The sequence below is a fragment of the Misgurnus anguillicaudatus genome, chromosome 11, assembly GCF_027580225.2.
Source record: "Misgurnus anguillicaudatus chromosome 11, ASM2758022v2, whole genome shotgun sequence".
Classification (NCBI taxonomy): domain Eukaryota; kingdom Metazoa; phylum Chordata; class Actinopteri; order Cypriniformes; family Cobitidae; genus Misgurnus; species Misgurnus anguillicaudatus.
Genome location: NC_073347.2, coordinates 7,315,744 through 7,330,901, shown reverse-complemented (window position 1 = coordinate 7,330,901; position 15,158 = coordinate 7,315,744). Strand labels below are relative to the sequence as shown.

At 36.5% G+C, this 15,158-nt stretch overlaps 2 long non-coding RNA genes across 2 annotated transcripts; both read right to left on the bottom strand.

The window, feature by feature from the left end:
* Positions 1–271: 271 nt before the first annotated feature.
* On the bottom strand, positions 272–4,621 carry LOC129416656 (uncharacterized). Its single transcript, XR_008635479.2, has 3 exons — positions 4,418–4,621; positions 1,259–1,939; positions 272–871 (listed from the first exon to the last, which is right to left on the bottom strand). It is a non-coding gene; the product is annotated as an uncharacterized lncRNA (long non-coding RNA).
* A 150-nt stretch (positions 4,622–4,771) lies between these two features.
* Positions 4,772–8,370, bottom strand: LOC129415572 (uncharacterized). Its single transcript, XR_008634901.2, has 3 exons — positions 7,567–8,370; positions 5,612–5,821; positions 4,772–4,999 (listed from the first exon to the last, which is right to left on the bottom strand). It is a non-coding gene; the product is annotated as an uncharacterized lncRNA (long non-coding RNA).
* Positions 8,371–15,158: the final 6,788 nt, after the last annotated feature.

Here is a 15,158-nt window from a genome sequence, read left to right as displayed (position 1 = left end):
AATCACATTTAAATTAAAATATGTATACATTTTCTTACTGATCATAATCTTTTTGTTTGATAACTCCAGTGTTCACTCTTTGTGTTCTTATAAAGGCACTTAAAGAAGAGGAAGAGGAGCTGTGAACATGGCTGAATGAATCTGACAACAGTCTCATCTTAGTAAACCATCTCATCCCGCAACACAAACCCCATGTTAATTAACACAAACTCCACGTGTCCAACGTGTCTTGCTGCTGTGGACAGTACAATGAACCTGTGCCATGTGACTGCAGCCAGGCTGGCCGACCAATCGTGGTTCAGTGTGTCTGCTGGATCCTTTAGGTCACTGAGGAAGGAAATAGGAAATGCGGCTACTGAGAAGACTTCTAGTAATTAGGAGAAACTGTACGTCTGCTGTCAGGATGGGCACGTGCCGTAAAAATGCCTCGCTGAAGCGCCCCTGTCATTTCTGGAACGTGTCCCGAGGAGACAGATTTGTGGCGGGTAGCTGTGCATTAATTGGAGATTTCTGGGGTGATTAAAATTCATTTTTTGTATTCTTTCGCATCTGCATAGCCACAGGAGAGCCCCGAAGCTCTGCGTTTGTAGGTTTGGGACATGTCTGTAGAATGGATCACTTACTCACCCCCAATCCACCGCTCCACCTTTTATCTGCCTTCTAAACGAATGAAGCAAGACCAGACTTGCTGTTTCATCTAAGGGTGGATGGAGGTCAGAGGTCACTTGTAATGGCTTGTAATGGCAGAACGGTAAGGGAGCACCGGGTGCCGATCCACTCCACTACACACCCTGTTCTTCATGCCCACTGCCCTTCTCACACAAATGACCTGGGCTGGGCCTGTACTCGCTAATGGAGTGTGTCCATGTTTCTAAGTGAAATATAGGAAGCACAGATATTTCAGTTGATGATCAAAGCTTTTTGCTTGTTTCCTGCCGTGAACATCTGAATGTGAATTATAAGGTCTTATCAATGACCAACGAAGTGAATCGTAAAAAAGCGTATGATTAAAAAAAATGATATCCAACCCCTAACCTCAACATCACTCGGGTACAAAAGCGTACAAATGCATAGAATGTTGGCTTGACCAGTATCAGATTGGTAGGTGTTTTGCTCTTAGTTACCTAACCCTAACCTAACCTAACCCTAACCCAAATAAGTACAGTTTTAGCCCCCTAAGCAATAACTCTTTCAAGTGTCGTTAAACACACTGCACATCCATTTAGTACTGCAGAACACACATACAGTATAAACTTACATCGGTATGTTTTGTATTCTCAGTTTGAGGTCTGTAAGCGTACAGTATGCACTCCTGCTCAGTTTTCATCATGACATCCATCATGGCTTCATGCGGCTCAGCAGCGGTGCAGTCCTGTGTGCTGTGTGTGTTGGTTGCAGTGTGCGGATGTGTGGCTTGCCGTGGTGCAGAGCTGTGGTGAGTTGTGACCGTTGCTGTGTCTTTCCTCTGCGGCTCTGTGTCAGGAAGCAGCTCCACATCGCAAGCCTAAGGAGAGAATGACTAAAGTGCCAGCCGTGAGAAATGTGTTCACCTCCTCTTCACAGAGGAAAACAGACACATTGACTCATTAAACTAGGAAAGGAAAATGCGTTACCACTGTGGTGGTACCATTTACGTTACACACAAAAGATGCTTTGTGATATTACCATGGTCCATTTTATAATAACATGTATGCATTAGGCCATTTAAGCAGAGTATAGCTCACTCTTGCCAGTATGTTAAGGGTGTGGAGTCTGTGTGTGTTTGGGGAAGTGGCATTGAGTTCAGCGCTGGTGCAGGAGGTGTGCTGGTGAGAAAGATGATCCGCGTGATGTTGTTTTATTTTCATGTGCAGACAATGGCTGAGGGGCCAGGGATGCGCATACCTGCTGTCTCGTTGACGGGAACAGACATGACCTCTGAATGTGACACCAGAGCCTGCTGGAGAATGGAAATTTAAATCTGCAATTACGCCTAAATACAATGAAATTATGTTGTGAGTAAAAGAGAACCAAAACATCTGATGATGGAAGATGAGTCATATTATCCGAAGCTCAGTACGTGACCGATCAAGTCAGCAAACTGTCTGTTATTAATCAGTCATGCATGTTTATTATTCCTTAAAAATGTGTTACAACTAAACATTTATAAAATTATTTGTTATTTCTAAAGCAAGCCTTACTTAAACTACATTGCTCATTCTTAGGGTTAGCAATTAACCTAAATATGTATGAACTGGGGCTGTCAAAAGATTGATCGTGATTAATCGCATACAAAATAAAAGTTTGTTTTTGCTTAATATACTGTATGTGTCTGCACTGTGTGTAATTATTTTGGATATATAAATACAAACACATGCATGTATGTACTTAAGAAACATTTACATGTATATATGAAGAGTTTCGTTGCAAAACAAGATAAATAAGTTTTTTTAATTGTTCAGAAATCTCGTTTTTTTGGTTGTGCATTCCAATTAATATCAATTCAACTGCAGTTGGTTTGTTTTGATTTAAACCTTCATAACTTAAAAAATACAGCTAAGTAGCACCATAAAACAAAATAATATCATGATAACATGATAATAAACATGTTTTGACAAAAATGTAAAAAAATGGATTTATCTAGTTTTGCAACGAAACTCTTCATATATACATATGTAAATGTTTCTTAAGTACATACATGCATGTGTTTGTATTTATATATATATATATATATATATATATATATATATATATATATATATATATATTATATATACATTTAAAAAATGACACATAAACAACATTTTTCTTAAATTTATACATTAATGTGTGTATTTATATATACATAATAATTACACACAATAAACACAAAAATATATTATGCAAACACAAACTTTTATTTTGTATAAGATTAATCGCGATACATTTTTTGACAGCCCTAGTATGAACTTCTTTTAAAATTGAAGTGCTAAACTCAAACCACTTCAAGGAACACACCACCATTTTTTCATATTTTACTATGTTTTTACCTCAACTTAGACGAATGAATACATACCTGTCTTTTTTCAATGTGTGCACTTAATCTTTGTACAGCGTGTTGTGAATGTGTTAGCATTTAGCTTAGTCCCATCTTTAGGATCCAAACAGGGATGAATTTAGAAGCCACCAAACACTTCCATGTTTTCCCTGTTTAAAGACTGTTACATGAGTAGTTACACAAGTAAGTATGGTGGCACAATAAAAAACGTGACGATTTTTTAAGTGGATAAAAATGAGAACTATATTGTATGACGGAAGAGCACTTAGCACTTCGACCTCGGCGCGCAGTAACATCATCACTCCTGACTACTCCCCCTCTCGCGCAAACTTCCATCAATATTATTGCGCCACGTTTTATTTTATGCCACCATACTTACTGGTGTAACTACTCATGTAACAGACTTTAAATAGGGAAAACATGGAAGTGTTCGGTGGCTTCTAAATTCATCTCTGTTTGGATCCTGAATGATTGGGGCTGGGCTGGATGCTAACACATTCACAGAGCAATGTACAAGGATTGGGTGCACACATTGAAAGAAGATAGGTATGTGTTAATTCATCTAAGTTGGGGTAAGAACATAGTCAGATGTTGGAAAACTGTGGTGTTTTTCTTTAACTCGTCCTGTGCTGTTTGTGATATGTTATCAAGGGGGATCAATCCTAGACTTGGAACCAAACCAAGATAGAAATGACAACGCAATCTCATGGCAATTTGTACGTATTTCACAAGGTGGCTAATTCATATTAATTTATACAACTACACTTTTTATTTTACATTTTTGTACGATTTGCTTTCTTCCCTGTGATGTTGGGTAAAGGGCGGGGTTAGGGCTAGGGTTTCATTATTTTTTATGATAGCCTAATCGTACATTTTTTGTATGATTCACTTCGTACAAATTCATACAAATTAGTCAACTCGTAAAATACGTAAACATTCCTGTGAGATCAAGCTGGAAATAATTTGGATTTCTTAGTACAAAAGTGGTGATTTCGTAATATATGCCAAATATAATAGTATAGAGATAATATTAAGAGTTTGGTTCCAAAACGCAATAAATCCATTTTGACCAATTTCGGTAAAAACGTGTTTTCTATACCAAACAGTCACAAGATTAAAAAAAACTGTTACAAACTGTTACAAACTTTCACATAGCATCTTTAGATTATAATAACATTAAAAATTCAAATCCAAAATTTGATCTTCAAACATTTATTACAAAAACTGATTATTTTTTCCACAAAATGCAATAAATCCATGTTTTTTTTTTCAAAATGCTATTGAATCAATATATAAATGTGCATTCATTTTTGTCATGTTATATTCATTTTTTATTCATTTAGTTGACTAGTGGTATACACTGATAAAATAAACATTAATGGCATTAATCAAAACACTTACTTTATCATACTGTAATAACACTGTCATTGCTGCTGTCATCCTTGGTTGTCGCTAAACTTTTTTGACAGCGATCAGCTTTTGGTTCTGCTCGATTTTCGTTGACTTCGAGTAAAATAATGGAAAGTTTTTCGTAAGATCCTCAGAGGTCGATGTGTTAGCATGAAAGAAGCTTGATGCTGTCGAGAGAACAAGTAACAGCCAACATTTTTTCACTTCAAAAAAGTGTTATTTTGTTTTTGTTTGTTTGTTGATCACAAAGGACAAAGTAGATGAAGAAAACTAGAATTTCGTATGTATTTAACGCACCGCCATTGTTTGTTTACAATGCGTGGAATGGTGCGCTGTGATTTGTTGAGCAGCTTTATTGCATTCTGCAGAGAAGGAGGAGTTTATCACGTTTTGGGAAAAAAGGGAGAACAGATGACAAATAACACGCTGGATATCAGATTTTGCTTAAAATTAAGAATTTACTTTTTAATACTGACCTGATAAATTATTGATTTCGGTGGTAACAATTTTTTTTTAAATGCCATTTATCGTATTTTGGAACCAAACTCTTCATATATCTTGGTGGTGATCTCTCTGTAAAATAATAGAGATGATAGATGGTGATTTCCTTTGTCTTGAGTAACTGCATAGCAACAAAGGCGCACAACTTCAGAAAATGTAAAAAAAATCATAAAACAATCAATGTAGATGATAAAACTATATAAAAATATTAAATGTATAAAAATATAAAAATATTATTTAAGCAGGTTATGATGTTCTCTTGAATAGGACATCAGTAGTCTCTAAAAGGTGTACCGATTCAAGGTCTTTTATTGTCACAGCAATTACTTTTGGACTTTTGGTCTCTCTCTCTCTCTCTCTCTCTCTCTCTTTCTCTCTCTCTCTCTCTCTCTCTCTCTCTCTCTCTCTTCTGTTTCATTCTCCCAGCACTCATCACTCAATACAAAGTGGCGACCTTGCTAACTGTGTGAATACAATGAATTCTAATGAGCACATTAAAGACATCTCAGCCTTTAAAAATATGTGTGTTTAAAGATCCACCTCTTAATCTATAAATGACTGCTGTATTCAACTATATGCTGCAGAGTCAATATTTACTTAAGCGCGTGTTTTTTTGATGCGCTGTAATTACTTTCCCCTGCCATTTCTGGCATTGGTTTGGGCATCTGTTTTTTGATCTCATACCGTGCATTGTGTGAAAACATTAAGACGGTGATGTCATAATGGAGGGGCTGTAGGGGGCAGCAGGGCTTTGTCTCGTACACAACAGCAGCTCTTCAAGAGTCTTTTACTTCAGGTCAACACACAGTGTGATGCTGAGCCTCTGAGATATCACAGATACGCCACAGAAGTGAGTGAGATAATGCAGCGGTGGGGCTGGGAATCCCTGTGATGCTGAAATGATGGAACCAAAAGAGACAGAAACTGTATTTAATAAACAATCTGTGAATGTATGCAAATGAATTAGCTATTAAAAATGATTGATATACCTAATTAAGATATTTTGCATTTTGTTTATCGTTTTTGTAAATGATTTATTTAATGCTTTAATACTCTCAAATTTTTTGTATGACGTTATACTACCTTGAGATTTTGTGTATTGTGCAAAGAGACAAAGAAAGCACCAGGTGATGTTTATTCATGCAGTGAAGCCAAACAAATGAAATTGAGGAAAACAAAAGACACAAAATAAACATGAAACGTTGTCCAACGTGTCTGTTCACAACTACAAAACAAAAAATAACAGCAACAGAACAAAAACACAGATTTCAAAAAACAAACAACGTTTGCAGGAAAATCACAACTTATGAAAAAAATAAGAAGTAAAAACTGGCCTACAATCAAACTAAAGCTGTCTTACGTGTTGAATGAGAATGCCAAACTCATTGTATTGTAAAAAAATATGCTTTTTCTTGTATACATGTTTTATACACACATTGTAGATACGCAAGAAGTCTTCGGGGTGTTTATATGATGAATAAATATGTTTTAAAAGCACTTGGCCAAAAAACTCTTTAATAAATTGGTACCACATGCATTTTGGTTAAATAAATTATTCGGAGAAAGTCTGAATGTGCTTTCCAAAATATTATTTTATATCATTAGCCCATTAAAAGAGCCACACTGGCTTTGTACATCATGCAGTTTAAACATTATGAAATTAATTTACTAAAAAATTAGAATAAGAAGTTCATTGGTGTATGTTTGTGGGTTCGGGGCAACTTGTGTTAGATTATAAAGATTGTGTGTGTGTTGTAATGGCTGTGTAGGTGACGGCTGGTTCTGCACAGGAGATTTATGGGTTCTGGTCTTTGCCTGTATATTTACAGTCTCACGACCTGTGCAGATTCACAGTTCAAGAACAAGGTTCAAGCCCTTCATATACACAAACACACTGAAACGAAAGAATAAACCTTATTTGTCGACAGATGGCGTTCATATAAACAAGTCGTATAAATACACATTACATTTTCAAAGTATTTTGTGTAATGGTTAGAAAGGTCCCAGTCATATTAAGCAATATCACTAGCGTATATACACTGTAAAATATGCACCTTGGTTTTGCAAGTCAATTCAACCTACTTTTTTAAGTTTTACCTTGTGAAAAGTTGACATTACTTGTTGAAAATTGTTTAACTTAATTTTTAAGTTAAAGTAACATAAAAATATATGTTGATTTGACAAAAATGCATATTTTTTTACTGTGTAGGTATTGCAGAATTACAAGTAAATGTAGCATTTTATAGAAGCATTGTGGATTATACACATTAATATAAGTTGCATTTTATGTACATAGATCAAAATGAAATAGCAAAAGTATAATTAAGTTTAATGGGAAATGTTCAAACAAACTTCTCAAATTTAAAAGTGTATACATGTTAAATAAAACAGAGAGCTAAGTTTAATAACAATGTTTGAACAAAGTCTGAATTAATCACATAAATAATAATAACAAAAACAATAAAACCTAAAGTACCAAGTACAAGCAAAAAACACAGATGCTTTTTCAGATATTGAAAGCGTAGCTCACGATCTATAATAAATGATTGATTGTAAACAAAGTACAGCCATGCAATTTGTAACAATTTGTAACAAACAGCTAAAACCCAAAGTGTTCGGCAGTAAATTCAATGCAATACCCTGAGCAGCAATGGTGGCCACTGACAATGAAGCAGGATATAGTCTTCCCTGACACGCAGTCTCCGTAATCCCCTAATGCACACAAACTCTCACAGAGAGATTCAGCTCACATCTCTATTTCTCTTATGCCATTTCTCCAAGGCGCACATACAGCGAGTGATGGATTGCCTCTATGCTAACAGCATTTGCTGTCGTGCTGAGGGCAGACAGACAGGCTGAGTTTATTCAGCTCGAGCTGTATCTCGCCAAGCCTGCACGCTCTGACCCAACAGTTAAAGACGGAGCATTAAATAACACAACAGATGCATGTTTATTTATCAAGCCCCCAGGCCGGCTCGACTGGTGAGTGAATCAACACCAGGGCCATTTCCATGTGAGCAAATGGCGCATGTCAGGGGTGGAGCAAACATGAATATGGCTGAGAGGGGTTTTTTTAATCAAGAGACAATGCAAGATTTTTTTTGACCCCCCTGCCAATTGTGCTGGTGCGTAGTGGCTTTACATCTGAATGGTTTGGAGTGAATGTTTTGTGTTTGTGCGGTACTAAACTAGTTACATAACTATACTAAAAACATGCAGCATGATGTAAAAACAGCTTGGTTTGTCAATTCAAGTCAATTCAACCTACTGTACTATTTAAATTGACATTTAAGTTGTTTAACTTAATTTGTTAAGTTATAGTAACATAAAAATATATTTTGATTTGATAAAAATGCTACATATTTTTTACAGTTCACTCTTAAAAATAGGAGGTGCTTCTTGATGTCAGAAACATTTTTGGCTGAATGCCTCCATGAAGAACCTTTCTGTATTTTTATGTGGTGAAAAGGTTCTTTAGATTAAATAAAGGTAATAAATGGTTCTTTTAATAACCTTTGACTGAAATGGTTCTTCTATGGCATTGCATATGACAACAACACTTATTAGAAAAGGCTCATATGAGTTTGTCACTTGCTGCTTTCTGTCTTCTCTTTTTTATATTTTTTCAATGTCTTTTATATGTATTTATATGTACATTATTATGGTAGACAGCCATTGTTTTATAGTGCTATAAAAATAAAATTACAATACAATACAATAAGCACGCCTGTTTTTGTAAGAGTGAGGACAAGTATGGTCCCAGAAGCTATATAGTTGCCCTTTGGGGACATTCAATGGCATCCTTATTTGGACAAATAATTGAAATAATTATTTTTTACCTTTCTTTTTGAATTTATAATAAGCTATAAGCAAGGTTGCATTGACTGCAGATAAAGGAAATGTACAAGCTGAAATAATCTACATTCTTAATAAACACTAAATAATGTTGTAAAATCTAAAACTACAAACATAATTTTGAGGGTTATGTTTAAGGTATTAAAAAATCTAATTAAGTATAACAACAATAGAATTAAATGAAAAGCATGTGTGTGTGTGTAAGTGATCGTATTCAAGGTTTTCCTTTTCTTCCCACCTCCTCTCATGCCAGCAGAGCTCCAACTGTGGCCACTCACCACTGCCTTTCACTGCGCAGACAAAAAGAGGCGACACGGCGCAGCCATGAATAATGCGGTCAAAAAACGCACCGAGTGAAATTGCTGTGTTTTATGAGCCATTAAAATTTTATTCATCCCTCCACCGAAGCAGGTTTTGGCCAGGGGTCGTCATGCTTTAAATAAACTGAAATTACTGCAGCACTTCAACCGATATCAGCATTTACCCTTGTTGTTTGGTGTTCTGCTGAGATGGTTTAGAGGATTGAAGCATTGCTATTTTCACCTACTGAAACACCAAAAATGGGGAAACTTTATAACCTCACAGCTCAGTCCAGCTATACTGACCAGTTTTGAGCTCGGCTTGCACATATTCTCGCTGACCCTCCCTTCAACTTTGACTCTTGACCCAAAGAGGTATCTGTCATGACAGGAGACTACTTAACACAAAATGGTGCCTGCTTCCAAGGGAGTGTAAAAAACAAGGCACACACACACACAAACACACAGAGGATTCTTTCATACCATCCCTCCGCTTTTGTTTTGGACAGAAGAACGTGTTGCCTTCTCTCCCCTCCCTTTCGCTTTCTTACCCTCTCCTTTTTCTTTCCTTCTCTTTCTTTTTTTCAGCTCCTAGCAGCGCTCTCGTTCCGCAGCAGGTAGTGGCTGGAAGCAGCGGGATTCTGGGAGATTGTAAGAGAACGCCTTAATGAGCTGAAGGCCTCCTCGACTGGAAACAAATGTATGCAAATGAGATGCACAACCCAGAAAGGATGGTGGTCCAGGAAAAGAAGACAAACTGCAGTGAGAAGTGAATTACCCCTCCCCAAACCAGCAGCAGGATGAGATCTACTATCTCTCTCTCATCTGAGAACTGGTAACAAAAGCACATTTTCTCATACTCCACCACTGTAGGCAAAGCTTTTGTTCAATTACACCCCATGGAATTGTACTTAACTAGTACAGTTAGGTAGAATCAGACGTCAGGGTGCAGTTGGATCTTGTTGTCTTTTTTTCTGTGCTTGATTCCTCTAAAGATATTTAATCAGCTTAGTTGTGGAATAATTGAAAATGTCAGGAATATCCTCATGGATATGGGAATGCTGTCATAACAATAACGATTGTGTTTTTGTTGAAGGGAAATTGCAATGCTTGAGCAGCACATTTATTCTTTAACTGTAACTCTGAGCTATGCATGGTGAAGAAAATGTTATATTAGCTGTTAAGAATTTATTTGTTATGTGTATGTCTAACTAAAATAATTTTCTTGATATGTTCATCTTTATAAAAGCTATACATTGGAAATAAAAATAAAATTGACAATTTTAAAGATAATTTTGTGATTTTTTTTTTCAGGCAGAATGAATTATTTTTATTATCCCACCTCATATTAAGACCTTTAATTCGTTGAATAATTAAATGTGTGTCTGTTTTCTGAAGCGTGCCATGTTCAGAAATAACTGCGGTTTTACTTTGTGTGCTTTTAATAAATGGCCGCGAGGGAATGTAATAATTTAACCTTTTAACTAAATATATTTTTGCACTTGCACGAGTTTTTCGTTAACCATCATCTTGCTATGTAAATAAATTTCATTTTTAAACATTCTGAATGTAGATATGCATCGGATCGTGTTGTGCAGATAAAATCACAGGCAAATGCAAACGGAAAACTGATCTGAGGTATTTGTAAATTAATTTAAAATCGAACAATTTGATATCAATATCACGGAGAACGGAACACGTACAGTAAGGTTATTTTGGAAATCAATTATATTTTATTGTATATTAATAAAAATATATGATTTTATTTTAAAATATTGATCACGTTTTATTTTATATTTATAAAATGCGTATTTTGCCCAATCAATAGAATAGAATACCAAACTTGTGAATAACTCCAGTCAATTTTTTTTAAATGATCAAAAAATACAGCTAATAATTTTTGTGATATTATAAAGTCAGAAGCGATTATTTCTCGTTAAGTACTCCGTCTGATTTCACTGATGTTAAAAGAAAGAAATGTTGAGTCGAGTAATCACAGAAGAGCTTTGTACATGCGACAGACAGACAGTGCATTACAGCTCATGCCCCCGGCTAAAGAGAGAGAGAGAGAGAGAGAGAGAGAGAGAGAGAGAGAGAGAGAGAGAGAGAGAGAGAGAGAGAGAGAGAGTAGGGTGGATTACAAAAGAAAACAAGGCTGATCAGTCTGTCCTTTGATAATGAGAGAGAGAGAGAGAGAAATGCCGAGTTTTAGTGAGAAAATGAGCGAGGCACCTGATGATGGCGACTTTGACACGTGTTAATTACTCAACAGCTCTCCTCATTAGACATTTGAGATTTGTTCAATTACTGCAGGGAGGATAGCTGACTACTGCTATTATAAGAAAACTACAAATATATATATACTACTGCAATATAATTTATTCCTAAAAAAATATAGATTACACCTATAATAGATATATTTAGGTCACAAACTAGCTTATATATAATAAGCTAGTTGTGCACTCTGAATAACATGCAGAATCATAATATTTCATTGCTTATCTTGTAGAGACGGTTTTAGCAGTAACAACAAGCGGCTGTCGTGGTCCGCACGTAACTTCCGGTAAACTCTGCTATAAGAACAACAAAGTTTTTTGAACGTAGCTTATTCATATAACAAGCAAAAAAACAACAACACATAGATTACCTAGGAAGCAAAAAAAAATTATTTTCAACGAGACATTTGTTCAAGAGATCAGTTTAGCAACTAGTCAGACCATTAAAAAAACGAAACCGGAAGTAAAGTTCGGATCCAGACGTTTATCGCGTCAGCGCACGTGCGTCTGATGAAACTGTCTATATGAATAAATAATATTTGCAGGTTATTTTTATCATTATAGTGAGATTTCTTTGATAATGGCATTTATTACTCTCACATTGTACTGTGCATCGTGTTTGAGCCGTTTATCTAATGGCCAAATTTCTGTTTCTTGTTATCATGTATGTTTCCAGTGGCTGGCTTTCATTTGGCCGGCAACAATGAAACCCAGCATGTATTGGGATCCATTCCTCTGGTAAATTACTTGTTACCTGCTGGCATTTATTTATGTGGCTGTGAATTATAAAGCTTTGTTATAGCTCTGCCTTGGGTGAATTGTTTATGACACCAGTAATCGGAGTAATTGTTATTGTTGAAATGACCTGTCAGCTGGCCCTTGCAGTAGAGCTTGTCCTCCTGACAGATAGTGACAGCAAAGAGGACTCCAGGACCCTCTCCTCTGATGAGTTCTCCGTTGATAATAAGGAGCACTGGGCCTCTGATAATTCGCCTGTCAATGGTGCCTGCACATCCCAGATCCTCAGCCAAATTGTTGTCATTCATTTTGACAAAGACAGCAAAAAAGAGAGGAAGAGAGAGAGAGAGATTACTAAAATAAATTAATTTGTTCACACTTCCCCCATCTCTGGGAGGCTGCTTTCCAACCTGACTCGTAAATTATGCTCGCCTGGTAACGTCTGCGCAATTCGAAGTGATTCACCTGTGAGTGTTTTTGGAGCACGCAGCATTTGTGAAACTGTGTCAGGCTGATTTAAAATCTCTGTCGACACAATTTCAAAAATTATTGGCTGCCGTGTCAGAAACAACACTATTTTACTAAAGGCAGAAGAATTTAACCAGAGTCAGATTTCATATATGCAGAAGCTCTTACTGTAGACATATGGCGTTTGCAGGTCAGTATGACTGCGCTGGCGGGCAGATCAACATCAGAGAGGCTGAAAATCATAATCAATGTCATCGCCGTCCAATGTGGTGCTTACGGGAGACACATCGGTCTGACTGAGGAATCTGTACGGCCGTGTTAAAAATCTCCAGTGTTTATGTGTTAAATTCAGTTTTCCATCGACTTTAAGGAGTCTGTCACTGAGCTTCAGCGGGATTTGATTGTTTGACGTTACGTGCCTGCTACTTACATTTCTGTTTTTCGTGTAGCCCCCACTCTCATCAATAGTGGATAAAATCACAGGCAAGGCGATCCGTCATATTTAATTGGGCCTTTGAGTTTCCGATAGTAATCTTTACTACTTCCTGAACCATGTGAAAACTATGGAAATAGAATTATTTTGTATCTCTCATGTCAGTTCATTTGGTTTAAGTGTCTTGGCTTTCCAGAAATTGCACTTAATAGTCGGTTAATCCGATTTTTTAGAGCTGGTACACACTACCGCTCTTGAATGACGAATGTGGATTATAAATATCGTTTAAGAGTAAAAAGAGGAGAATGAGTTTTGCAGAGGTGAAATTGGGATGCATGACATGAATAAGGCTCAAGTAGCAGGTGATGACATTGGCGTGATCGTGCCGATTTCATTATTTGGGAATTCTAGACACGGTGATGTCAGTGCATGCTTTCTCATACATAAATCAGATTGTATTTTTATTTTTATTGAACCGTGATTTTGTTTAAGGAATGCCATTACAGTGCTTCCAAGCTCAACACAACCGCATGGCATAGTTTTTCAATCCCCTCCTTTAAAGCTTTCATTTTTTATTCAAATGATACCATTAGCAATCTATCCATTTATCACGGATGCAAAAATTGGGTTTTAAACAATGCCATTAATTATCATTTCCAGATGCAGCGTACACAGCAAAGTTGATTATGGTGATTTGAATATAACACAAGCCCACACAGATGGGTGGACTCTAGGAAAGTGAAGCCTATTTGAATAGGTTAGCAGACATTAATGGCAATAATGATTTATTCGTCCGGCCTGGGTTTTAATGATATTGTTATTTCACGGAGTTATGTATGCATAATCCGGAGTCCCAAACAGCAAATAAACTCTCCCACATTATGTGATCTCAGGGCCGCATAATGATTTGTAAAACGATCATATATTGTGTATGCAATATTTGTTGTATATCGTGGAAATAAAAAATCTATTCATAATATCTGCTGCGTGCATTCTGCTTTCATGCATTTTGAAAATAGACAAATACAGCAATCTATAAAAGCTGCACATATATGTGCATATTTTATTGTAAGAATCTGATGCACATAGACTCCTGTCCACATCTGTTCTGTATTAATAACAGTATTTTTACAGAGCAGTCTCTTCAAGAGAAAAGGCCGGGCTGTGTAGGTGAGTTTTGTCCTCTGATGAGGCATGGGGTCTCCACAGGGTCAGACACACTATGACACCTTCACCAGCCACCCCACCCCACCTCCCCTCTCTCAAACACTCACATACGCACCTCCCTTCTGTCACCGAAGTCTCCCGTTGCATTGTGGGAAACGGGCACTGTAGTAAATTTGAATGCATTGTTTATTCCCCCAAATTCATCTGCAGAGGTGTTTCCTGTGGGAACATCAGAGGCTGGTTAACCTTTGTGTGTACAGATCTCTGTTTAATCAGTGAGATATGGTGGTGAAGGTTGTTGTGGTGAGAGTTGTCCAGATGCTGTCAACGGGTTGTAGCTTAGGGCAATATTTGGGTTATGATGTCATAAAGCTCACTGAGATGATCTAAATGCAATGTATAAAAATGCAGCATTAGGTTAAAACAACTTGGTTTTGCAAGTCAATTCAACATACTATTTTAAAGAGGACATATCATAAAAATCTGAGTTTTTTTCATGTTTAAGTGCTATAATTGCTTCTATCAACCTAGAAAATGTGAAAAAGATCAACCCAGTAACTAGTCTTGGTAAACCATTCTCTGCAAGCATGTGAAAAAATAGGTCATTGAAATTTGGCTCCCCTTGTGATGTCAGAAGGGGATTATAACGCCCCTTAATCTGCACTATCCAACCATGGCACTGCCATTTAGTGCAGAGATCCTCTCATTTAAAAGGACACACGCAAAAAAACGGCACATTTTTGCTCACACCTACAAAGTGGCAAGTTGTTATAAAGTTGTTATAATAAATTATCTATATGGTATTTTGAGCTAAAACTTACACATACGTACTTTGGGGAAACCAAAGATTTATTTTACATCTTAAAAATGTGTTTTGACCTGTAAATAGTTGACATAACTTAAAAAATTAAGTTAAACAACTTTAACTAATTAAAGTAGCATAGAATATATGTTGATTTGACAGAAATGCTGCATTTTTTTAAATGTGGCTACCC